This window comes from Somniosus microcephalus, chromosome 1, assembly GCF_052327205.1.
Source record: "Somniosus microcephalus isolate GS21.2 chromosome 1, FLI_Smic_1.0, whole genome shotgun sequence".
Classification (NCBI taxonomy): Eukaryota; Metazoa; Chordata; class Chondrichthyes; order Squaliformes; family Somniosidae; genus Somniosus; species Somniosus microcephalus.
Genome location: NC_140987.1, coordinates 18,084,243 through 18,110,300, shown reverse-complemented (window position 1 = coordinate 18,110,300; position 26,058 = coordinate 18,084,243). Strand labels below are relative to the sequence as shown.

The 26,058-nt window shown below is 46.8% G+C and overlaps 1 protein-coding gene across 6 annotated transcripts in view; it reads right to left on the bottom strand.

Moving 5' to 3' along the window:
• Positions 1 to 26,058, bottom strand: part of LOC147123963 (junctional adhesion molecule-like) — a 170,160-nt gene that overhangs the window by 118,344 nt on the left and 25,758 nt on the right. The window lies entirely within an intron of this gene.

The window sequence follows — 26,058 nt, the reverse complement described above, 5'->3', positions numbered from 1 at the left end:
TCCTTAGATAAGGAGACCAAAACTGTGCCCAGTACTCCAGGTGTGGTCTCACCAAGGCCCTGTACAATTGTAGCAAGACTTCCTTACTCTTATTCTCCAACCCCCCTTGCAATAAAGGCCAACATGCCATTTGCCTTCCTTATTGCTTGCTGTACCTGCACGCTAGCTTTCTGTGTTTCCTGTACGAGGGCCTCTAAATCTCTCTGAACACAAACATTTAATAGTTTCTCACCATTGAAAAAGATTCTGTTTTTCTGTTCTTCCTACAAAGTGAATAACCTCACATTTCCCTACATTATACTCCATCTGCCACCTTATTGCCCACTCTCTTAACCTGTCTAGGTCCCTTTGCAGGCTCTCCTCACATCTTACTATTCCATCTTGCTTTGTATCGTCAGCAAATTTAGACACATTGCACTCGGTCCCTTCATCTAAGTCATTAATATAGATTGTTAATTGCTGAGGCCCCAAAACTGATCCTACATAAGAACATAAGAACACAAGAAATAGGAGCAGGAGTAGGCCAATCGGCCCCTCGAGCCCGCTCCACCATTCAATAAGATCATGGCTGATCTGATCCTAACCTCAAATCTTCTATCACTCTCCATCCACCCGAACCCATGTGATCTCCCGGGAGAGGCAAAAAACCAGATAAAAAAAACAATGGCCAATTTGGGAGAAAAAAATCTGGGAAATTCCACTCCGACCCATCTAGGCGATCGAAACTCGTCCAGGAGATCACTCTGTCCCTATATTTTCTACAGTACTTACCTTTTGTAAAGGCGATCTCCACCCCAGCCAGGAACAGGAATAAAACCATCTCCTGAAATCTAACACAGAATTAGAACACAGTAGGAGCAGAACCAAGCTACACGGCCCCTGGGCCCACTCCACTACCCACAGGGCCTTGACCATTCCAAACCTAGACTCATGTCCAATTTCCTGCCCGCTCCCCGTAACCCTTAATTCCCTTTACTTCTAGGAAACTATCTATTTCTGTTTTAAATTTATTTAATGATGTAGCTTCCACAGCTTTCTGGGGCAGCAAATTCCACAAACCTACCACCCTCTGAGTGAAGAAGTTTCTCCTCATCTCAGTTTTGAAAGAGCAGCCCCTTATTCTAAGATTATATCCCCTAGTTCTAGTTTCACCCATCATTGGGAACATCCTCACCGCATCCACCCGATCAAGCCCCTTCACAATCTTATATGTTTCAATAAGATCGCCTCTCATTCTTCTGTACTCCAATGAGTAGAGTCCCAATCTACTCAACCTCTCCTCATATGACCACCCCCTCATCCCCGGGATTAACCGAGTGAACCTTCTTTGCACTGACTCGAGAGCAAGTATGTCTTTTCTTAAGTATGGACACCAAAACTGCATGCAGTATTCCAGGTGCGGTCTCACCAATACCTTGTACAACTGCAGCAATACCTCCCTGTTTTTATATTCTATCCCCCTAGCAATAAAAGCCAACATTCCATTCGCCTTCTTGATCACTTGCTGCACCTGCATACTAACTTTTTGAGATTCGTGCACCAAGACCCCCAGATCCCTTTGTACTACAGTACTTTCCAGTTTCTTGCCATTAAGATAATAACTTACTCTATGATTTTTCCTGCCAAAGTGCATAACCTCACACTTTCCAGTATTGTATTCCATCTGCCAAATCTCTGCCCACTTACTTAGCCTGTTTATGTCCCTTTGCAGATTTTTTATGCCCTCCTCACTCACTACTTTCCGTCCCATCTTTGTATCATCTGCAAACTTTGATATGTTACACTCGGTCCCCTCCTCCAAATCGTTAATATAGATTGTAAAGAGTTGGGGACCCAGCACTGACCCCTGCGGAACACCACTAGTTACTGGTTGCCAGTCTGAGAATGAACCATTTATCCCAACTCTCTGCTTTCTGTTAGAGAGCCAATCCTCCACCCACGCCAGAATATTACCCCCAATCCCGTGATTTTTTATCTTGAGCAATAATCTTTTGTGTGGCACCTTGTCAAATGCCTTTTGGAAGTCTAAATACACTACGTCCACTGGTTCCCCTTTATCCACCCTGTATGTTACTTCCTCAAAGAACTCAAGCAAATTTGTCAAACATGACTTCCCCTTCATGAAACCATGCTGAGTTTGTCCTATTAAATTATGTTTATCCAAATGTCCCATTACTGTCTCCTTAATAATGGACTCTAACATTTTACCAACCACAGATGTTAGGCTAACAGGTCTATAGTTTCCAGCCTTCTGCCTACTACCCATTTTAAATAAGGGTGTTACATTAGCAGTTTTCCAATCTGCCGGGGCCTTTGCTGAGTCCAGGGAGTTTTGGAAAATTATTACCAATGCATCCACAATCCCTACCGCCACTTCCCTCAAGACCCTAGGATGCAAGCCATCAGGTCCAGGGGATTTATCCACCTTGAGTCCCATTATTTTACCAAGTACCACTTCCTTAGTGATTTTAGTCGTATTTAGCTCCTCCCCCCTAGAGCCCCCTGTTTGCCCAGCGTTGGGATATTCTTAGTGTCCTCTACCGTAAAGACTGATACAAAATAATTGTTCAGCGTTTTTGCCATCTCCATGTTTCCCACCATTAATTTCCTGGTCTCATCCTCTAAGGGACCAACATTTACGCAGCGGCGGCAGGCAGCGAGAGCGGCGGACCTGTGGGAGACTCGGCGGCGGCGGGGTACTTAAAGCGGCAGCGGGGCCAGGAGAGGCCTCAGAGCAGCGGCGGCAGGCAGCGAGAGCGGCGGACCTGCGGGAGACTTGGCGGCGGCGGGGTACTTAAAGCGGCAGCGGGGCCAGGAGAGGCATACCAAACTCCAGTCTGCGAGCTCAGGGGGTAGCAGAGAGGTAAAAAGTATTCGGGGTGTGACGTCACCAGGGAGCAGGTAAGTGATTGGTTGGTGAGTATTTCTCTCTTTTCAATACAAGCTTGAATTCTGTGGTGTTAAATTTCTAGGGTCTCTGTGTTGTAGTGGGGACAGTTGGTAAATAAAGCGCCCTAGAGTATACCTGTAACTGGGGTATTGAATAAATTTTTTAATTAATTAAAGGAGTAAGTCATGGCAGGAGAGCTCGGCCCCATGTTCTGCTCCTCTTGCTCCATGTGGGAAGTCAGGGACGCTGCCAGTGTCCCTGGCGGCCATGTGTGCGGGAAATGCATCCAGCTGCAGCTACTTGTAGACCGCATTGCGGCGCTCGAGCTGCGGGTGGATGAGTTTTGGAGCATGCGCGATGCTGAGAGGGTCGTGGATAGAACGTTTAGTGAGTTATTCACGCCGCAGGGTAGGGCTGCACAGGCAGAAAGAACTTGGGTGACCATCAGGCGGAGCAACAGAGGCAGGCAGGAAGTGCAGGGGCCCCTGCGGACATCCCCCTTTCAAACAGGTATACCAAGTTGGATACTGTTGAGGGAGATGACTCACCAGGGGAAGGCAGCAGCAGCCAGCTTCCTGGCACCAGGGACGCTTCTGCTGCTCAGAAAGGGAGGAAAAAGAGTGGGAGAGCAATAGTGGTAGGGGATTCTATCGTAGGGGGAACAGATAGGCATTTCTGTGGCCGCAAACGTGACTCCAGGATGGTTTGTTGCCTCCCTGGGGCCAGGGTCATGGATGTCACTGAGCGGCTACAGGGCATTCTTAAGGGGGAGGGTGAGCAGGCAGAGGTCGTGGTCCACATTGGGACCAACGACATAGGTAGGAAGGGGGATGAGGTCCTGCATCAAGAATTTAGGGAGCTAGGTAGCAGATTAAAAAACAGGACCTCAAAGGTTGTAATCTCTGGATTACTCCCAGTGCCACGTGCTAGTGAGTATAGGAATAGGAGGATAGAACAGGTGAATGCGTGGCTAAAGAGTTGGTGCAGGAGGGAGGGTTTTAGTTTCCTGGATCACTGGGCCTGCTTCTGGGAAAGGTGGGACTTGTACAAGTCGGACGGGTTGCACCTGAACCAGAGCGGGACAAATATCCTTGCGGGGAGGTTTGCTTGCACTGTTGGGGGGGGTTTAAACTAACTTGGCAGGGGGATGGGATACAGAGGGGAGCTGAAATAGGGAGTGATGTGCTGCCAATTTTGGAGAAAAAAACAAGTCAGCTTGGTAGACAGGGCAAATATACAAGGGCAAGGCTGGATGGCATCTATTTTAATGCAAGGAGTCTTGCAAATAAGGTGGATGAACTGAAGGTGTTGATAAACACATGGGAGTATGATATTGTTGCTATCACGGAGACATGGTTGAGGGAGGGGCAAGACTGGCAGCTCAATATTCCGGGGTACAGAATCTTCAGGCGAGACAGAGGGGGAGGTATAAGAGGAGGGGGTGTCGCAATATTAATTAAGGAGTCAATTACTGCAGTAAGGAGGGATGACGTATTAGCAGGTTCCTCTAATGAGGCCATATGGGTGGAGCTTAAAAACAAAAAGGGGGCAAGCACTTTGCTGGGAGTGTACTATAGGCCTCCAAACAGTCACGGGGAGATAGAGGAACAGATATGTAGGCAAATCTCAGAGAAATGTGCAAATAATAGGGTAATAATAATGGTGGATTTCAACTTCCCCAATATTAACTGGGATAGTCAGAGTGTGAAAGGCACAGAGGGTGTAGAATTCTTAAAGTGCATCCAGGAGAGCTTTTTGAGCCAGCATGTAGAAGGTCCTACAAGAGAGGGGGCGGTACTGGACCTAATTCTAGGGAATGTGGCCGGCCAAGTGGAAGAAGTGCTAGTAGGTGAGCACTTTGGTGACAGTGACCATAATATGGTGAGATTTAAGGTGGTCATGGAAAAGGACAGGGGTGGGCCAGAAATAAAGGTTCTAAATTGGGGGAAGGCCGATTTTAATAGGATAAGGCAGGATCTGGCCAAAATGGACTGGGATCAGCTACTTGTAGGAAAATGCGCATCGGAGCAATGGGAGGCTTTCAGAAGGGAGATTGAGGTCATACAATGGCAACATGTTCCCGTAAAGGTCAAGGGTGGTTCCAAAAACCACAGGGAACCTTGGGTGTCAGGGGATATACGAGAATGGATTAGAAAAAAGAGGGCTTTTGGCAGATACAAAAGGCTAAAGACGGAGGAAGCCCTAGAGGAGTAGAAAAAGTGCAGGGGGATACTTAAAAAAGAAATTAGGAGATCAAGGAGGGGCCATGAAATAACACTGGCGAGCAAAATAAAGGAAAATCCTAAGATGTTTTATAAGTATATTAAGGGTAAGAGGATAACTAGGGAAAAAATAGGGCCCATTAGGGACAAAAGTGGCAATCTGTGTGTGGAGCCGGAAGATGTAGGAGGGGTTCTAAATGAATTTTTTGCATCTGTTTTCACGATGGAGAGGGACGATGTAGACATAGATATAGGGCGGGGGGACTGTGATATGCTCGAACATATTAACATCGAGAGGGAGGAGGTATTGGCGGTTTTAGCAGGCCTAAAAATGGATAAATCCCCAGGCCCGGACGAAATGTATCCCAGGCTGCTGTGTGAGGCAAAGGAAGAGATTGCGGGGGCTCTAACACATATATTCAGAACCTCTCTGGCCACAGGGGATGTGCCAGAGGACTGGAGAACCGCTAATGTAGTACCATTATTCAAGAAGGGGAGTAGGGAAAAACCGGGGAACTACAGGCCAGTGAGCCTAACATCAGTGGTAGGAAAATTATTGGAAAAAATTCTGAGGGACAAAATTAGTCTCCACTTGGAGAGGCAAGGATTAATCAGGGATAGTCAACATGGCTTTGTCAAGGGAAGATCATGTCTGACTAATTTGATTGAATTTTTTGAGGGGGTGACTAGGTGTGTGGATGAGGGTAATGCAGTGGATGTGGTATACATGGATTTCAGTAAGGCCTTCGATAAAGTCCCGCACAGGAGACTGGTCAAGAAGGTAAGAGCCCATGGAATCCAGGGTGCCTTGGCACATTGGATACAAAACTGGCTTAGTGGCAGAAGGCAGAGGGTGATGGTCGAAGGTTGTTTTTGTGACTGGAAGCCTGTGGCCAGTGGGGTACCACAGGGATCGGTGCTGGGTCCCTTGCTGTTTGTGGTCTACATTAATGACTTGGATATGAATGTAAAAGGTATGATCAGTAAGTTCGCGGATGATACAAAAATTGGTAGGGTGGTAAATAGCGAGGAGGGTAGTCTCAGTCTGCAGGACGATATAGATAGGTTGGTCAGATGGGCGGAACAGTGGCAAATGGAATTTAACCCGGAAAAGTGCGAGGTGATGCACTTTGGGGGGACTAACAAGGCAAGGGAATACACAATGAATGGTAAGACCCTAGGCAAGATGGAGGGTCAGAGGGATCTGGGTGTGCAAGTACACAGATCCCTGAAGGCGGCGGAACAGGTGGATAAGGTGGTAAAAAAGGCATATGGGATACTTGCCTTCATTAGCCGAGGCATAGAATATAAGAGCAAGGAGGTTATGATGGAGCTGTATAAAACACTGGTTAGGCCACAGCTGGAGTACTGTGTGCAGTTCTGGTCGCCACACTACAGGAAGGATGTGATAGCTTTGGAGAGGGTGCAGAGGAGATTCACCAGGATGCTACCAGGGCTGGAGCGCTTCAGCTATGAAGAGAGGCTGGGCAGATTGGGTTTGTTTTCCTTGGAGCAGAGGAGGCTGAGGGGGGACATGATTGAGGTGTACAAAATTATGAGGGGCATAGATAGGATGGATACTAAGGAGCTTTTTCCCTTAGTAGAAGGGTCAATAACTAGGGGGCATAGATTCAAGGTAAAGGGCGGGAGGTTTAGAGGGGATTTGAGAAAGAACTTTTTCACCCAGAGGGTGGTTGGAGCCTGGAACTCACTGCCTGAAAGGGTTGTGGAGGCTGGAACCCTCACAACATTCAAGAAGCATTTGGATGAGCACTTGAAATGCCATAGCATACAAGGCTACGGACCAAATGCTGGAATATGGGATTAGATTAGACAGGGCTTGATGGCCGGCGCGGACACGATGGGCCGAAGGGCCTCTATCCGTGCTGTATAACTTTATGACTCTATGACTTTAGCCACCCTTTTTCTTTTTATATAACTATAGAAACTTTTGCTGTCTGTTTTTATATTTTTTGCTTATTTACTTTCATAATCTATCTTCCCTTTCTTAATCAATCTTTTTGTTATTTTTTGCTGTCTTTTAAAGACTTCCCAATCTTCTATCCTCCCACTAGATTTGGCTACCTTATATGCCCTTGTTTTTAGTCGGATACTATCCTTAATTACTTTACTTAGCCACAGATGGCTATCTTTTCTTTTACACCCTTTTTTCCTCAGTGGAATATATATTTTTTGGAAGTTGTAAAGTAACTCCTTAAATGTACACCACTGATCATGTACCGTCTTACCCTTTAATCTATTTTCCCAGTCCACTCTAATCAATTCCGCTCTCATACCTTCATAGTCTCCTTTATTCAAGCTCAGCACGCTTGTTTGAGATCCAACCTTCTCACCCTCTAATTGAATATGGAATTCAACCATGTTATGGTCACTCATTCCAAGGGGATCCTTTACTAGGACATTTTTAATTAATCCTGTCTCATTACACAGGACCAAATCTAAGGTTGCTTGCCCCCTGGTCGGTTCAGTTACATACTGCTCAAGAAACCCATCCCTAATACACTCAATGAACTCATCCTCAAGGCTGCCCTGCCCAATTTGATTTGTCCAGTTAATATGATAATTAAAATCCCCCATAATTATAGCTGTTCCCTTATTACAAGCCTCAACTATTTCCTGATTAATACTCCGTCCAACAGAGTTGCAACTGTTCGGAGGCCTATAGACTACGCCCACTAATGTTTTTTCCCCTTATTATTCCTTATCTCCACCCAAACTGTTTCACTATCCTGCTCCTTTGACCCAATATCATTTCTCTGTATTATAGTGATTCCTTCCTTTATTAACATAGCCACCCCACCTCCCCTCCCTTCCTGCCTGTCCTTCCTATTAAATAACCTGGTATGTTTAATTCCCAGTCATGGTCACCCTGCGGCCATGTTTCTGTAATGGCCACAAGATCATACCCATATGTCGTTATTTGTGTCGTTAACTCATTCACTTTGTTACGAATGCTACGTGCATTCAGATAAAGAACTTTCAAATATGTTTTGTAACACTTAGTTCCTGTTTTTTCCCCTTTTAGTACTTTACTTTTTACTCCATACCTTCTGTCCCTTCCTGACACATTCTGTTTTTTAATTCCCCCACTGCTACCTAAGTCTATGACCTTCTCCATTTTCATTTCTATTATTTGCTCTCTAGAAACCTCCCCCCCACTAATTAGTTTAAAGCCCTCTCTACAGCCCTAGTTATATGATTCACCAGGACTCTAGTCCCAGCACTGGCCAAGTGGAGTCCGTCCCAACGGAACAGCTCCCTCCTGTCCCAGTACTGGTGCCAGTGTCCCAAGAAGCAAAACCCATTTCTCCCACACCAGTCTTTGAGCCACGCATTTAACTCTTTAATTTTATTTATCCTAGCCAAATTCGCTCGTGGCTCAGGTAATAACCCAGAGATTATTACCCTTGAGGTTCTGTTTTTTAATTTGACCCCTAGCTGCTCATACTCCTTTAACAGAACTGTCTTCCTTGTCCTATCTACGTCGTTTGTACCAACATGGACCACGAGAACTGGATCCACCCCCTTCCACTCCAAGTTTCTTTCCAGCCCAGAAGAGATGTCCTTAACCCTGGCACCGGGCAGGCAACACAGCCTTCGGGACTCCCGCTCTTGACTGCAGAGAACCCTATCTATCCCCCTAATGATACTATCCCCTACCACTACAACATTTCTTTTTACTCCCTCCACTTGAATGGCCCCCTGTACCACGGTGCTGTGGCCAGGTTGCTCATCCTCCCTGCAGTCCCCGCTCCCGCCCTCACAGGGAGTAAGAACCTCGATCCTGCTTGACAAGAGCAAGGGCTGCGTCTCCTTCAACACTACATCCTGGATCCCTGTACCTTTCTCACTCATAGTCACACCGTCCTGTCCCTGACCACGGACTACATCTGCAGTAATTAATTTCATAGGTGTGACTGTAGTGTATGTGCTTTAAGTCAGAACTACTTTTTACAGCTCCTGTATACTGTAGTACCGGCAGTAACCACACCGGTATATAAGCTGTGCGCATGCCTCTGTACTCCAGTCTAGAGATGACCCTCCTCCAGTAAAGACCTGTTGTTTGTTTATGTACAGCATCCGTGTAATTCTTTATCCACTGAACCACGGATCTAACAGTGACCACCTCCTGAAACATAGAGTCCAGGAACTTCTCCCCCTCCCTGATGTGTCGCAATGTCTGAAGCTCGGTCTCAAGCTCTTTAACATGGAGCTTGAGTTCCTCTAGCAGCAAACACTTATCCTCATGGCACCCCATTAGTTACAGCCTGATAACCTGAAACTGACCTGTTTAGCCCATCTCAAAGGCAACTAGGGATGGGTAATAAAATGCCAGCGATGACCACATCCCGTGAATGAATACACAATTACAATAAAGCAAATACAGAGCCACAGATATCACAATAAGACTGCGAGGCCTGACAGTCTAGACCGAACACGCTTACTTTTCAAATGATAAATAACAGTAGAAAGAACTTGCATTTCTATAGCAACTTCCACGACCTTGGGATGTCCCAAAGTGCTTTACAGCCAATGAAGTACTTTTGAAGTGTAGTCACTGTTGTAATGTAGGAAACGCGAAAGCCAATCTGCGCACAGCAAGCTCCCACAAACAGCAATGTGATGATGTCCAGGTAATCTGTTTTTTTAAGTGATGCTGGTTGAGGGAGAAGGAGCGGACCTGAGCAAGAGCTGAACAAGAGCGGAGCTGGGAGCAACTCAACACAGGCAAAAACAGTGACGTCAGAGTAAAAAAACCTAAAGTGACATCAGCACAAGGGAAGGAGCTGATTGGTGAGTTGCTGGTGAGTATTTTTTTAAGTCTTAAGTTTATTTCTGCTAAGTTAGTTAATAGTCTATTAAATAGAGGCAAGGCAGGGTACCTCAGCCCCGTGGAACGCACATCGTTGCCATGTGGGAAATCCAGGACACGTCCCATGTCCTAGACAGCCACGCGTGTAGGAAGTGTCGTCAGCTGGAGGACCTCTGGGTTTCGGAGTTTGAACAGCAGCTGACATCACTGCGGTGCATCTGTGAGACTGAGAGCTACGTGGTTAGCACATTTCAGGAGGTGGTCACCCCGCAGCTTAAGAGTGTGCAGGCAGAGAGGGAATGGGTGACCGCCAGATAGAAAAGGAGGACCAGGCAGGTAGTGCAGGAGTGCATCTCACTCTCTAACTGGTACTGAATACTGGTGAGGGTGATGGCTCCTCTGGGGAGTACAGTCAGAGCCAAGTCCACGACACCAGTCTTCAGCCAATTCGATTCACTCCACGTGATATCAAGAAATGGCTGAGCACACTGGATACAGCAAAGGCTATGGGCCCCGACAACATCCCGGCTATTGTGCTGAAGACTTGTGCTCCAGAACTAGCCGCGTCTCTAGCCAAGCAGTTCCAGTACAGCTACAACACTGGCACCTATCCTCCGACAATGTGAAAAACTGCCCAGGTATGTCCTGTCCACAAAAAACAGAACAAATCCAATCCAGCCAATTACCGCCCCATCAGTCTACTCAAAATCATCAGCAAAGTGATGGAAGGTGTCATTGACATTGCTATCAAGTGGCACTTACTCACCAATAACCTGCTCACTGATGCCCAGTTTGGGTTTTGCCAAGACCACTCGGCTCCTGACCTCCTTACAGCCTTGGTCCAAACATGGACAAAGGAGCTAAATTCCAGAGGTGAGGTGAGAGTGACTGCCCTTGACATCAAAGCAGCATTTGATTGAGTGTGGCATCAAGGAGCCCTAGTAAAACTGAAGTCAATGGGAATCGGGGGGGAAAACTCTCCACTGGCTGGAGTCATACCTAGCACAAAGGAAGATGGTTGTGGTGGTTGAAGGTCAATCACTACAGCCCCAGGACATCGTTGCAGAAGTTCCTCAGAGCAGTGTCCTAGGCACAACCATCTTCAGCTGCTTCATCAATGACCTTCCCTCCAACATAAGGTCAGAAATGGGGATGTTCGCTGATGACTGCACAGTGTTCAGCGCCATTCACAACTCCTCAGATAATGAAGCAGTCCATGCCCACATGCAACAAGACCTGGATGACGTTCAGGCTTGGGCTGATAAGTGGCAGGTAACATTTGCACCACACAAGTGCCATGTAATGACTATCTCCAACAAACGAGAGTCTAACCACCTCCCTTGACATTCAACAGCATTACCATTGCCGAATCCCCCACCATCAACATCCTGGGGGTCACCATTGACCAGAAACTTAACAGGACCAGCCACATAAATACTGTGGCAACAAGAGCAGGTCAGAGGCTAGGTATTCTGCAGCAAGTGTCTCACCTCCTGACTCCTCAAAGCCTTTCCACCATCTACAAGGCACAAGTAAGGAGTGTGATGGAATACTTTCCACTTGTCTGGATGAGTGCAGCTCCAACAACACTCAAGAAGCTCAACACCATCCAGAACAAAGCAGCCCGTTTGTTTGGCACCCCATCCGCCACCGTAAACATTCACTCCCTCCACCATCGGTGTACCACGGCAGCAATGTGTACCATCTACAAGATGCACTGCAGCAACTTGCCAAGGCTTCTTCGGCAGCACCTCCCAAACCCGCGACCACTTCCACCTAGAAGGACAAGGGCAGCAGGTGCATGGGAACTCCATTACCTCCAAGTTCCCCTCCAAGTCACACACCATCCTCACTTAGAAGTATATCACCGATCTTTCATTATCGCTGGATCAAAATCTTGGAATTCCCTACCTAACAGCACTACGGGAGTACCTTGAACACACGGACTGCTGTGGTTGAAGGAGGTGGCTCACCACCACCTTATCAAGGGCAACGAGGGATGGGCAATTAATGCTGGCCTTGCCAGCGATGCCCAGATCCCATAAGCAAATTAAAAAACAACCACGGTTGGCTCAGCTGTACAGGGGGGAGGAAGAGGATCGGGAAGGCAATAGTGGTAGGGGATTCAATAGTTAGGGGAACAGACAGATGTTTCTGCAGCCACAGACATGATTCCAGGATGGTATGTTGCCTCCCTTGTGCCAGGGTCTAGGATGTTACTGAGCGGCTGCAGAACATTCTAAGGGGGGAGGGTGAACAGCCAGAGGTCGTAGTCCATATCGTTATCAATGACATAGGTAGAAAGAGGGATGAGGTCCTGCAGGCTGATTTTAGGGAGCTAGGAGAGAGATTAAAAAGCAGGACCTCAAAGGTAGTAATCTCCAGATTACTCCCGGTGCCACGTGCTAGTGAGTACAGAAATAGAAGGATAGAGCAGATGAATGCGTGGCTGGTGAGATGCTACAGGAGAGAGGGCTTTAGATTCCTGGGACATTGGGACCGGTTCTGGGGAGGTGGGACCTGTACAGGCTGGACGGGTTGCAACTCAACAGAGCTGCGACCAATGTCCGTGCAGGGGGGATTGCTGGTGCTGTTGGGGAATGGGCACCAGGATGTAGTATTATCAAGAGGAAACATGGTGCACTAAAGAGTGGGAGAGACAGGCTATCCTAGATTGGGTATTGCGCAATGAGAAGGGGTTAATTAATAATCTTGTTGTGCAAGGTCCTTTAGGGAAGAGTGACCATAACATGATAGAATTCTTCATTAAGATTGAAAGTGAAGTAGTCCAATCCGAAACTAGGGTCCTAAATCTAAACAAAGGAAACTACGAAGGTATGAGGAGGGAGTTGGCTTTGATAGATTGGGGAGCCTCATTAAAAGACATGATGGTGGATAGGCAATGGCTAACATTTAAGGAATGAATGCATGAATTGCAACAGTTATACATTCTTTTCTGGTGCAAATACACAAAAGGAAAAGCGGCCCAACCATGGCTAACAAAAGAAATTAAGGATAGTGTTAGATCCAAAGAGGAGTCATACAAAGTTGCCAGAAAAAGTAGCAAGCCTGAGGATTAGTACCAGTTTAGAGTTCAGCAAAAAAGGACCAAGAGATTGATTAAGAGGGGAAAAATAGAGTACGAGAGTAAACTTTCAAGGAACATAAAAGCGGACTGTAAAAGCTTCCACAAGTATGTAAAAAGAAAAAGAGTACTGAAGACAAATGTAGGTCCCGTACAGTCAGAAACGGGAGAATTTATAATGGGGAACAAGGGCAGAGCAATTAAACAAATACTTTGGTTCTGTCTTCACAGAAGAGGACACAAATAACTTCCCAGAAATGCTAGGAAACCAAGGGCTAGAAATTCAGTTGCGTGTGCGACCAGTTACCGCCCAAAGAGGGCTTCTGCGCCAGTAGAGGAGTTTGCGCTGATATTCAGCGCTGCGGTAATGGCGGCGGTAACCGGTAGCGCTGTGCCGGCACTGATGACGTCATCGGTGTGCGCAGTGCCCCGGTTCCGCCCCGCTACCGGCCCGACCCCCATGTTTAGTTGCGGCCGCCTCTTCCGCAGCGGCCGCAAACAACGTTGTGAAGACCAGGCCGTGCTGCAGCCTTAGTGGCGCTAGTTAAGGCGGAGGTGCGGCCGGCCGCTTTTTCGGCGGCCGCCTGGCCGCACCTCCTTCCCCGGTCTCCTCCACGCCCCCCCCGCGGCATTGCCGGCTGCTTTCCGCGAGCCCGGCACTTCTCCGTGGTGCCGGGCTCATTTGCCGGCACTATCAAGCGGCGAGCTCCCCGTTGCAGGCACCTCCCCCTTAAGAGAAGGAGGAGGCCTGCAGTACCGCAGCCTGCCGCTCCGCAGGGGGTGGCGCAGCGGCACCTACAGCGCTGAAATTCAGTTTCAGCGCCCAAGCGGGGGCGGGCACACCCTGGAATAGCGCCCGGTTCCGACTTGGGGCGCAAAAACTGAATATCTGATGGGCGCAACTGGCTCCGCGCGCAGCGCTAACTTTTGGGCGCTAGCCAGCTGGCGGGGCCTTACTGAATTTCTAGGCCCAAGTGTCTAGTGAGAAGGAGGAAATAAAGGAAATTAGTATTAGTAAAAAAATAGTGCTGGAGAAATTAATGGGACTGAAAGCTGATAAATCCCCAGGGCCTGATAATCTGCATCCCAGAGTACTAAAAGAGGTAGCCATGGAAATAGTGGATGCATTGGTTGTCATCTTCCAAAATTCTAGAGATTATGGAACAGTTCCTGCAGATAGGAGGGTGGTAAATGTAACCGTGCTATTTAAAAAAAGGAGGGAGAGAGAAAACAGGGAACTACAGACCTAACATCAGTAGTAGAGAAAATGCTAGCGTCTATTATAAAGGATGTGATAACAGGACACTTAGAAAATATCAATGGGAATAGACAAAGTCAACATGGATTTATGAAAGGGAAATCATGTTTGACAAACCTACTGGAGTTTTTTGAGGATGTAACTGGTGGAATAGATAAGGGAGAACCAGTGGATGTGGTGTATTTGGATTTTCAGAAGGCCTTTGATAAAGTCCCACATAAGAGGTTAGTGTGTAAAATTAAAGCACATGGGATTGATGGTAATATACTGGCATGGATTGAAAATTGGTTAACAGACAGGAAACAGAGAGTAGGAATAAATGGGTCTTTTTCGGGGTGGCAGGCGATGGCTAGTGGGGTACCACAGGGATCAGTGCTTGGGCCCCAGCTATTCACAATATATATCAATGAGGGAACCAAATGTAATATTTCCAAGTTTGCTGACGACACGATTGTGAGCTGTGAGGAGGATGCAAAGAGGCTTCAAGGCGATTTAGACATGTTGGGCTAGATTTTGATATTGGAGGCGTGTAGGAGGCGGGACTACAACTTTTGTGGTTGTAGTCCCGCCTCCATTGAGTTGTGGCCAACCCACTTGATTTTCACTTGATTGACCTTGTTGAGCCCGGCAACAGGTGACATCACAGATTGACATTTCATCTGTCAGAGCTCTGCAATTTCTCACCTTTTAAATAATATGCTCCTTTTTTATTCTTCCTGCCAAAATGGACAACTTCACATTTTCCCACATTATACTCCATTTGCCAGATCTTTGCCCACTCACTTAACCTATCTACACCCTTTTGTAGCCTCCTTATGTCCTCTTCACAATTTACTTTCCTATCTATCTTTGTGTCATCAGCAAATTTAGCAATCATACCTTCAGTCCTTTCATCCAAGTCATTTATATAAATTGTAAAAAGTTGAGGCCCCAGCACTGATCCCTGTGGCACACCACTCGTTACATCTTACCAATCAGAAAATGACCCATTTATGCCTACTCTCTGTTTCCTCTGGCTGGGTGGGTCGAGAACGAGAGGTCACAGACTCAGGATACGGGGTAGGAGATTTAGAACTGAGATGAGGAGAAATTTCTTCACACAGAGGGTGGTGAACCTGTGGAATTCTCTACCACAGAAGGCTGTGGAGGCCAAGTCACTGAATATATTTAATAAGGAGATAGATAGATTGATAGACACAAAAGGCATCAAGGGGTATGTGGAGAGAGCAGGAATATGGTATTGAGATAGAGTATCAGCCATGATCATATTGAATGGCGGAGCAGGCTCGAAGGGCTGAATGGCCTACTCCTGCTCCTACCTTTCTATGTTTCTATGTTAAAATCCTCTGGCTGTACTTAAAGTAGCTAAGTCATCAGGACCGGATGGGATACATCCTAGGATGCTGAGGTAAGTAAAGGTGGAAATTGCGGAGGTACTGGCCATAATCTTCCAATCCTCCTTGGATATGGGGGTGGTGCCAGAGGACTGGAAAATTGCAAATGTTACTCCTATTATGTCCGTGTATAATTGAGACACGGACTGCAGGAGTTGATTATAACAAGTCTTACTGAATGGAGACAACCTGGAAACTGAAACTACAGAAGCCTGCTGGGGCCTTTTATACAGGGGTGGTCACTGCCGGTACTGCAGTCTGAGACCAGTTATTCCCTTAAAGGTACATACACAACAATTCCTCCCCTTTTAGATAAACAGTACATAACATTCATTTAGCAACTAAATAATAACTAATTACAATTACAATTACGGTTGCTAGATACATTGGTTGAAGTTAAGCAATTATAAGTTCAGTCTTTGAGGAGGCTTCCTGATTCTGTCTGGATAATGCCTCTTTGGGATATCAGGATCTTCTGGCAAGGTTGAGCCGGGATCAATGTCGTTGTTTGGTTCGTCTGCTTCCAATATCACCGATTCTGCGGTAGATGCAATTGGTACTTCGGTTTCATCGCCAGGTGTATCAGATCGTGGTGTGGAGTTGACGTTTTCCAGTGACTCTAGAATCTGGTCAGCATGGCGTCTTACAATGCTCTCTCCAACGTCCACGGTATACATTAGAGGTCCTTGCCGTGTACAGATCGTTCCTGGCTGCCATTTCTCTGTGCGGTAGTCCCGGGCCAAAACTGGTTGACCTATCTTAAAACTCCTGGTCGGCCTTTCATTCATATTCTGAAACTGCCTGTTCTCCACATCTCTTCTGACGTTTGGCTTAACCAAATCCAAGTGGCATCATAGTCTTCGATTGAAGAACATCATGGCTGGAGTTTGGTTGGTAACCGCATGTGTCGCATTCCGGTAGACAAACAAGAAGTTATCCATCTTGTGTTGTAGGGGTATATCTTCATTACACATTGCCTTGATAGCCTTCTTGAATGTTTGAACAAACCTCTCGGCCAATCCATTAGTGGCTGGATGATATGGGGCGGATGTGTAATGCTTAACACCATTGTTCTTTAAGAACCTCCGGAACTCTTCAGACACAAACTGTGGTCCATTGTCAGAGCAAATCTGCTCAGGCAGCCCATTCCTGGCGAATATGGTTCGTAAGACTGTGATCGTTTTTTCTGTGGTGGTTGAGGACCTTTTTATTACCTCTGGCCACTTTGAATGTGCATCCACCGCAATTAAAAACATCGAATCCATAAAGGGACCTGCAAAATCAATGTGCACCCTTTGCCATGGAGATGAGGGCCACTCCCATGGATGTAGAGGGGCTTGTGGTGGGGCGTTTTGGACCTTCTGGCATCCTGTACAGCTCTTGGTCATCTCTTCGATTTCTCTATCGATTCCCGGCCACCACACAAACGCTCTGGCTAAGTTCTTCATTTTTACCCCTCCCAGATGGCCCTCATGAAGCTCATTGAGCACTCTATCCTTCAATTTGGGTGGAATTACTACTCAGGATCCACACATCAAGGTTCCTCTGCACACTGACAGCTGTTCTCTTCTCGGCGAGAATGCTGGCAGCAGTGGTTCGCCATGTGCTGGCCATCCCTTCACCGTTAAATCATAGACCCAGGAGAGTGTTGGGTCATTTCGTGTTTCCTTTTCTATGTTTGCCTTCGTCCCCGATGGATCAAAATGGCGCCTCTCGCGCTTTTCCGCCACTGCCGCTGCTCTCCGCGGTATTTTAATTTTTCTATCGCGCTTCAATATTTGCTCCGTTAATTGAAGAACCGTTCCCGTCGTGGAGCGGACCCTCTGGGACACTTCCCTCCCTCTTCTTAGGTCCGAACGCTGCCCAGCTTCGAAGCACCGGCCGCGCCCTGTGTGCTCCACCCTCTCTCTCTCTCTTTGCTTCCCGACTCGCTGCCCGGCCCCGTTGCAGAGCCACCCGATCGAGCTCTAGCCCACCGCAGCCCAGGAAAGATCAGTGCACTACCTGCCACCAGCCCGATTAGCTGGGAAACCACAGACTGGAGAACCAAGCCTGGCTCTCGACAGTCTCTCCGAACTTTTCAATTCGATGATTTGGAGGGCGGTTGCCCACGGTCGACGCCCGTTTCTCGAGTTTCTTTGGATTATTTATTTTTTTCTTTCTTCTGGCTTCGACCTTCAATAACGTCGTCTGAGGTGCTGCCGAGTTGCAGGTAAGTTTGTTTCTTACTCGTCGCTAGTGTTATGTCCGTGTATAATTGAGACACGGACTGAGTCATAGAGTCATAGAGTTTTACAGCACAGAAAGAGGCCCTTCGGCCCATCGTGTCTGCGCCGCCCATCCATCCCTGTCCAGTCTAATCCCATTTTCCAGCATTTGGTCCATAGCCTTGTATGCAATGGCATTTCAAGTGCTCATCCAAATGCTTCTTGAATGTTGTGAGGGTTCCTGCCTCTACCACCCTTTTAGGCATTGAGTTCCACATTCCAACCACCCTCTGGGTGAAAAAGTTCCTCCTCAAATCCCCTCTAAATCTCCTGCCCCTTACCCTGAATCTATGCCCCCTTGTTATTGACCCCCCTACTAAGGGGAAAAGTTCCTCTTTGTCTACCCTATCTATGCCCCTCATCATTTTGTACACCTCAATCAGGTCCCCCCTCAGCCTTCTTTGCTCCAAGGAAAACAACCCCAGCCTGTCCAGCCTCTCTTCATAGCTGAGGCGCTCCATCCCAGGTAACATCCTGGTGAATCTTCTCTGCACCCTCTCCAAAGCAATCACATCCTTCCTATAGTGAGGCGACCAGAACTGCACACAGTACTCCAGCTGTGGCCTCACCAGCGTTTTGTACAGCTCCATCATAACCTCCCTGCTCTTATATTCTATGCCTCGGCTAATGAAGGCAAGTATCCCATATGCCTTTTTAACCACCTTATCTACCTGTTCCGCTGCCTTCAGGGATCTATGTACATGTACACCAAGGTCCCTCTGACCCTCTGTACTTCCTAGGGTCCTACCATTCATTGTGTATTCCCTTGCCTTATTTGTCCGTCCAAAATGCATCACCTCGCACTTTTCAGGGTTAAATTCCATTTGCCACTTTTCCGCCCATCTGACCAACCCGTTTATATCGTCCTGTAGCCTGAGGCTTTCATCCTCGCAATTTACCACCCCACCAATTTTCGTGTCATCTGCGAACTTACTGATCATACCTTTTACATTCTCATCCAAATCATTTATGTAGATCACAAACAACAAGGGACCCAGCACCGATCCCTGAGGTACCCCACTGGACACAGATTTGTCAGACATGATTTACCCTTGACAAAGCCATGCTGACTATCCCCGATTAATCCTTGGCTCTCCAAGTGGAGACTAATTTTGTCCCTCAGAATTTTTTCCAATAATTTCCCTGTGATAAAAATGCTAACTTCCGGGAAGTTATGTCATCACTTCCTGTGAACTATGAACTGTGAACTATGAACTGTGTACATACCTCACTTCCTGTCATATGTCACTTCCTGTTGGACTGGTATAAATACTGGTCTGTTCAGTATTGTAAGAGGCTTCTACCAGAGGCATGGTAAAGACCTCTCTTGTATATAGTGTGTTTATAAGTTACTTAAAGCTTACTTTAAAGTTACTTGATGGTAAGTCTCCTTTTTCTTACATCAATTTAAGTAACTTAGTATTTACACTGACAAATACTAGACCTTCAGACAAACTCGGAAGTTAAGGATCCAGGGAACCACCCATCATGGAGAAAATCCTTAGACCTATTCGTCTGGACTTGGACCCGAATACACCAGCAGCTGGCAGGGTATGGAAGCATTGGTATCGTACTTTTGAGAATTTTCTGGATGAATGTAAAGTGGATGCTCCTGCTAAATTGAAGATACTTGTCAATTATGTGACCCCAAAAGTGTTCGAATATGTTGATGACTGGGATAATTACGAAGAGGTGATTCGGGCACTTAAGAAACTGTATGCGAAGACCCCAAATGAGGTCTATGCTAGACATCTACTGGCCACAGCCCGACAAGGGCCAGGGGAATCAATTGACGAATTCCTGCAAGAACTTCGCAGGCTCAGCGTAGATTGTAACTTTCAGGCAGCCTCAGCTGAGCTGTACCGCCAAGAAATGATTCGTGATGCTTTCATCTGCGGGATTGCCTCTCCATTTATACGCCAGCGTCTACTAGAAAGTAAAACACTTGAGCTACAAAAAGCTTTTGACCTAGCTTGTTCACTGGATTTGGCAAAGAGAAATGCAGACCTCTATCAGCTGCCCAGATCTCGATCTGCTGCTGTAGCTGCAACCAGACAATTCAAGCGGTCTCAGGTGAACCCTATCATGGGGGAATCTAATTCTGATAATTCTGATGAAGAAGAGGAGGACGACCCCACTTTAGCAGCCTCTTGGCAATCTAGGAAGGAATGCTTCTTTTGTGGAGATGCTTTTCACCCTAGGAAAACCTGCCCTGCTCGCAATGCAATCTGCAGTTATTGCGGGAAAAAAGGACACTTTGCTAAAGTTTGCCTATCAAGGGCCTCTACGAGGGCCAATCCAGCTAAGACCTACCGAACTGCCCCAATTAGGGCCTATCAAGATGCTCCAGCTAGGACCTATCAAGCTTCCTCTCGAGCTCTCTCCCGAAGAAGCACACCGAGAGTTTTAGCCACTCTCTGTGCAACGACACCAATTACAGCTGCTTGCCCACAGAACCTGTCTCAGGCAGCCACAAAAATTTCAATTAAAGGGCATACCTTAGATGCCTTAATTGACTCAGGAAGTACTGATAGTTTCATTAAGGAACAGATTGTTGCGAAATTGAAACTACATGTCTTCCCATCGGACCAGGCAATTGCGATGGCCCAGTCATCACTTAATACCAGAATCTCCGGCTTTTGTGTTGTTGATATGACACTTCATGGTCGTATGTATCCCTCCACCCGACTTTCGGTGCTCAAAGACTTATGTAGTGATCTCCTCTTAGGGCTGGACTTCCAAAAACAGCATAAGAAACTCACCATTGAGTTTGGTGGATCCAAACCCGGACTTACTATTTCTAATATACCATCTAAATTACCTTTTTGTGCATTATCAGCAGCTTCACTTGATGAACCCTCATTATTTGCCAGTATTCCGCCTCAATGCCAACCGATAATAACGAAATCGCGGCGCTTTAATCAGGAAGACCAATCTTTTATTGCGGCTGAAATCTCTCGACTTCTCGCAGAGGATATCATTGAACCATGTTCGTCGCCCTGGCGGGCTCAAGTCGTCATTGTCAAGAACCCTCTAAAACCTCACAAACAGCGACTATGCATCGATTATTCGCAAACCATCAATCAATATACCGACTTGGACGCCTACCCATTGCCACGCATTGATGATATGGTTAATAAACTGGCCGAATACAAAGTGTTCTCAACTTACGATTTAAAAAGTGCCTATCATCAGTTACCCTTGAAGGTCTCAGATAAGCAGTACACAGCCTTTGAGGCTAATGGACGGCTGTACCAATTTCGTCGCCTCCCATTCGGGGTTACTAATGGAGTGGCTGCCTTTCAACGGGCAATGGATGGCCTGGTTAAGCAGGAAAACCTAAGGGACACTTTTCCCTATCTTGATAACATTACCATTGCAGGTCACGATCAACAGGAACACGACTCCAACCTCCAAAAATTTCGGGATGCCCTCCATCGCCGTAATTTGACCCTGAATGAATCCAAATCTGTTGAGTCGCAACCGACCATCAACATCCTTGGCTACTGCGTAGGCAATGGTATCATTAAGCCAGACCCAGAAAGACTTCGCCCGCTCCAAGAGCTCCCATCACCTAAGAATCCGGCTTCTTTACGTCGGGCTCTCGGTCTGTTTGCATACTACGCTAAATGGATTCCTCATTTTTCGGACAAAATCCAACCCTTGCTGCATGCTAGATCATTTCCACTGGGAACAGCGGCTGTTGCAGCCTTTAACCTTCTCAAAAAACAGTTGGAGAAAGCGGCTCTTCACTCCATCGATGAGAATCTCCCTTTCGTGGTTGAATGTGATGCCTCGGAGGTGGCGATCTCGGCTACTCTGAATCAGGAAGGTCGTCCTGTAGCATTTATGTCCAGGACCTTACAAGGTGCCGAGCTACATTATCCTCCGGTTGAGAAAGAAGCCACAGCCATCATAGAGGCAGTACGGAAGTGGAACCATTTTCTAGCTCGCCAGCACTTTACATTGATCACGGACCAACGATCAGTCGCCTTCATGCTCGATAATCGAAAACGAACCAAAATTAAGAATAATAAAATACAACTTTGGAGGATGGAACTGGCCTCTTTTGGTTATACCATTCTCTATCGGCCTGGCAAGGAGAATGTGGCCCCGGACACCCTCACACGGGCATTCTGCTCCACTATGTCATCCTCCACTCTCATGGATGTCCACAATGGTTTGTGTCATCCTGGCGTTACGCGCATGCTACATTTCGTACGATCACGGAATCTCCCTTTTTCCACTGGAGATGTAAAGAAAATATGCTCAGAATGCCGGCTTTGTGCGGAATTAAAACCTCAGTTCTTCCGCCCCTCAGCTGGTATACTCATACATGCAACCCAACCGATGCAACGACTTAGCATCGATTTTAAGGGCCCAGTGCCCTCTTCAACTCGGAACACATATTTGCTCACCATGATCGACGAATATTCACGTTTTCCGTTTGCCTTCCCCTGCTCCAATATGCTGGCGTCCACAGTAATCTGCTGCCTTGAGCAGGTATTTTCTCTCTGTGGCATGCCGGCTTATATTCACTCAGATCGGGGTCCATCCTTTATGTCAAGGGAACTCAAGGACTACCTCTCAGAACGGGGAATTGCTACAAGCAAAACAACACCATACCATCCCATCGGAAATGGGCAGGTAGAGAGGTATAACGGTATCATCTGGAATTCCGTACGTCTCGCTTTAAGATCTCGGGGCCTACCAGACCAGCAATGGGAAACAGTGCTTCCGGATGCATTGCACTCTATACGGTCCCTGCTTTCTACAGCCACAAATACTACACCTCATGAGCGGTTCTTTGGATTCCAGCGTCGCTCATCTCATGGGACATCACTCCCGTCATGGCTAACTACTCCTGGACCTGTATTACTCCGAAGATACGTTCGGACGTCTAAAAATGACCCTCTCGTAGACGAGGTTGAACTAACCGATGCCAACCCCACCTATGCAAACATACGATATTCCGACGGCCGAGAATCTACCGTATCATTACGGGATCTGGCTCCCTGCCCACCAGGACCTAGTGGGACATCGGGTGATGGCATTTCACCAGGAAACTCTTGGGACCTATCGGGTACCCCTCTCCAGGATCCTGATCGGACACCAACTAGCTTGGTGCCGGTAGAACCCCGTGCTCAAGGTTGCGACCCTCCCAGTACCGCGCATGAAAGTACTGATCCGCCACAGACCAGCTCTGCACCTCCCTCTGAACAGAGGCAGTCCGACTTTGAACCTATTGGGGCTCGTACTCGAAGCCATGATCTCCCCGACCCTTCACAGGGCAATCCGGGCCACACAGACTCTGACCAATGGCCAACCGCATGTAAGCGGACCAGCGACCCTCTACGACGGGAATCCAAACGGGTGCGACTCTTCCTTGTTCGGCGGCTGCGGACCAAAAGGTAGACCACAGCCTTCTAATCCTGCAGGAGGGAAGAATGTGATAAAAATGCTAACTTCCGGGAAGTTATGTCATCACTTCCTGTGAACTATGAACTGTGAACTATGAACTGTGTACATACCTCACTTCCTGTCATATGTCACTTCCTGTTGGACTGGTATAAATACTGGTCTGTTCAGTATTGTAAGAGGCTTCTACCAGAGGCATGGTAAAGACCTCTCTTGTATATAGTGTGTTTATAAGTTACTTAAAGCTTACTTTAAAGTTACTTGATGGTAAGTCTCCTTTTTCTTACATCATTCCCTACCACAGATGTTAGGCTCACTGGCCTGTAATTCCCTGGTTTATCCTTGCTACCCTTCTTGTATAATGGTACTACATTAGCTGTTCTCCAGTCCTCTGGTACATCCCCTGTGGCCAGAGAGGTTCTGAAAATTTGTGTCAGAGCCCCTGCAATCTCCTCCTTTGCCTCCCACAGCAGCCTGGGACACATCTCGTCCGGGCCTGGGGATTTATCCACTTTTTGGCCTGCTAAAACCGCTAGCACCTCCTCCCTCTCGATGCTAATATGTTCAAGTATGTCACAGTCCCCTTGCCCGATTTCTATGTCTGCATCGTCTTTCTCCATAGTGAACACAGATGCAAAAGATTCATTTAAAACCCCGCCTACATCATCTGGCTCTACACACAGATTGCCACGTTGGTCCCTAATGGGCCCTACCCTTTCCCTCCTTATCCTCTTGCCCTTAATATACTTATAAAACATCTTAGGATTTTCCTTTATTTTGCTCGCCAGTGTTATTTCATGGCCCCTCCTCGCCCTCCTAATTTCTTTTTTAAGTATGCCCCTGCACTTTTTATACTCCTCTAGGGCTTCTTCCGTCTTTAGTCTTTTGTAACTGCCAAAAGCCCCCCTTTTATTTCTAATGCATTTTTGTATATCCCTTGTCATCCAAGGTTCCCTTTGCTTGTTGGTCCCACCCTTGACCTTTACAGGAACATGTTGGCGTTGTACTCTCTCTATTTCCCTTCTGAAAGTCTCCCACTGTTTTGATGTGGATTTTCCTATAAGTAGCTGCTCCCAGTCCACTTTGGCCAGATCCTGCCTTATCATATTAAAATCGGCCTTCCCCCAATTTAGAACCCTTATTTCCGGGCCATCTTTGTCTTTTTCCATGACCACCTTAAATCTCACCGAATTATGGTCACTGTCGCCAAAATGCTCTCCTACTGATACTTCCACCACTTGCCCGGCTACATTCCCCAGAATTAGGTCCAGTACCGCCCCCTCTCTTGTAGGACTTTCTACATGTTGGCTCAAAAAGCTCTCCTGGATGCACTTTAAGAATTCTGCACCCTCTAAGCCTTTCACACTCTGACTATCCCAATTTATATTGGGGAAGTTGAAATCCCCCACCATTATTACCCTATTATTTTCGCACTTCTCTGAGATTTGCCTACATATCTGTTCCTCTATCTCCCCCTGACTGTTTGGGGGCCTATAGTACACTCCCAGCAAAGTGCTTGCCCCCTTTTTGTTTTTAAGTTCTACCCATATGGCCTCATTAGAGGAACCCGCTAATATATCATCCCTCCTTACAGCAGTAATTGACTCCTTAATTAATATTGCAACACCCCCTCCCCTTTTACACCCCCCTCTGTCTCGCCTGAAGATTCTATACCCCGGAATATTGAGCTGCCAGTCCTGACCCTCCCTCAACCATGTCTCCGTGATAGCAACAATATCGTACTCCCATGTGTTCAACAACAACTTCAGTTCATCCACCTTATTTGCAAGACTCCTTGCATTAAAATAAATGCCTTTCAGCCTTGCCATATTCCCTTTTGCCTTCACATATTTGCTCTGCAGGAGTTGATTATAACAAGTCTTTACTGAATGGAGACAACCTGGAAACTGAAACTACAGAAGCCTGCTGGGGCCTTTTATACAGGGGTGGTCACTGCCGGTACTGCAGTCTGAGATCAGTTATTCCCTTAAAGGTACATACACAACAACTCCCTTGTTCAAAAAAGGGTGTAAAGATAAACCCAGCAACTACAGACCAGTCAGTTTAACCTCGGTAGTGGGGAAGCTTTTAGAAATGATAAAAATGATAAAATTAACAGTAACTTGGACAAGTGTGGATTAATTAAGGGAAACCAGCACGGATTTGTTTAAGGCAAATCGTGTTTAAAAAACTTGATTCAATTTTTTGATGAGATAATAGAGAGAGTTGATGAGGGAAATGTGGTTGATGTGGTGTACATGAACTTCCAACAGGCATTTGATAAAGTGGCACATAATAGGCTTGCCAGCAAAGTTCAAGCCCATAGAATAAAAGGGACAGTGGCAGCATGGATACGAAATTCGCTAAGTGACAAGAAACAGAGAGTAGTGGTGAACGGTTGTTTTTCGGACTGGAGGAAGGTATACAGTGGTGTTCCCCAGGGGTCAGTTCTAGTGTTAAGCTAGGTGTTAATCCAATATTGCTGTACCAATGATTCGCAAGGCATGATGGACTACTTGACATGCAGTGAATAGTTTAAATGTAAAAACTGATGCAGGACTGTGGGAATGCAGTACACATAGATAAGAAAGGACAGGAACAGAATGTTTAGATAACTGTTGGAGACAGTCTCATGGTCGAATTTTGTTGAAAGCAAAAGTGAATTTTAAACAGAACTCTGTAAAAAGAAA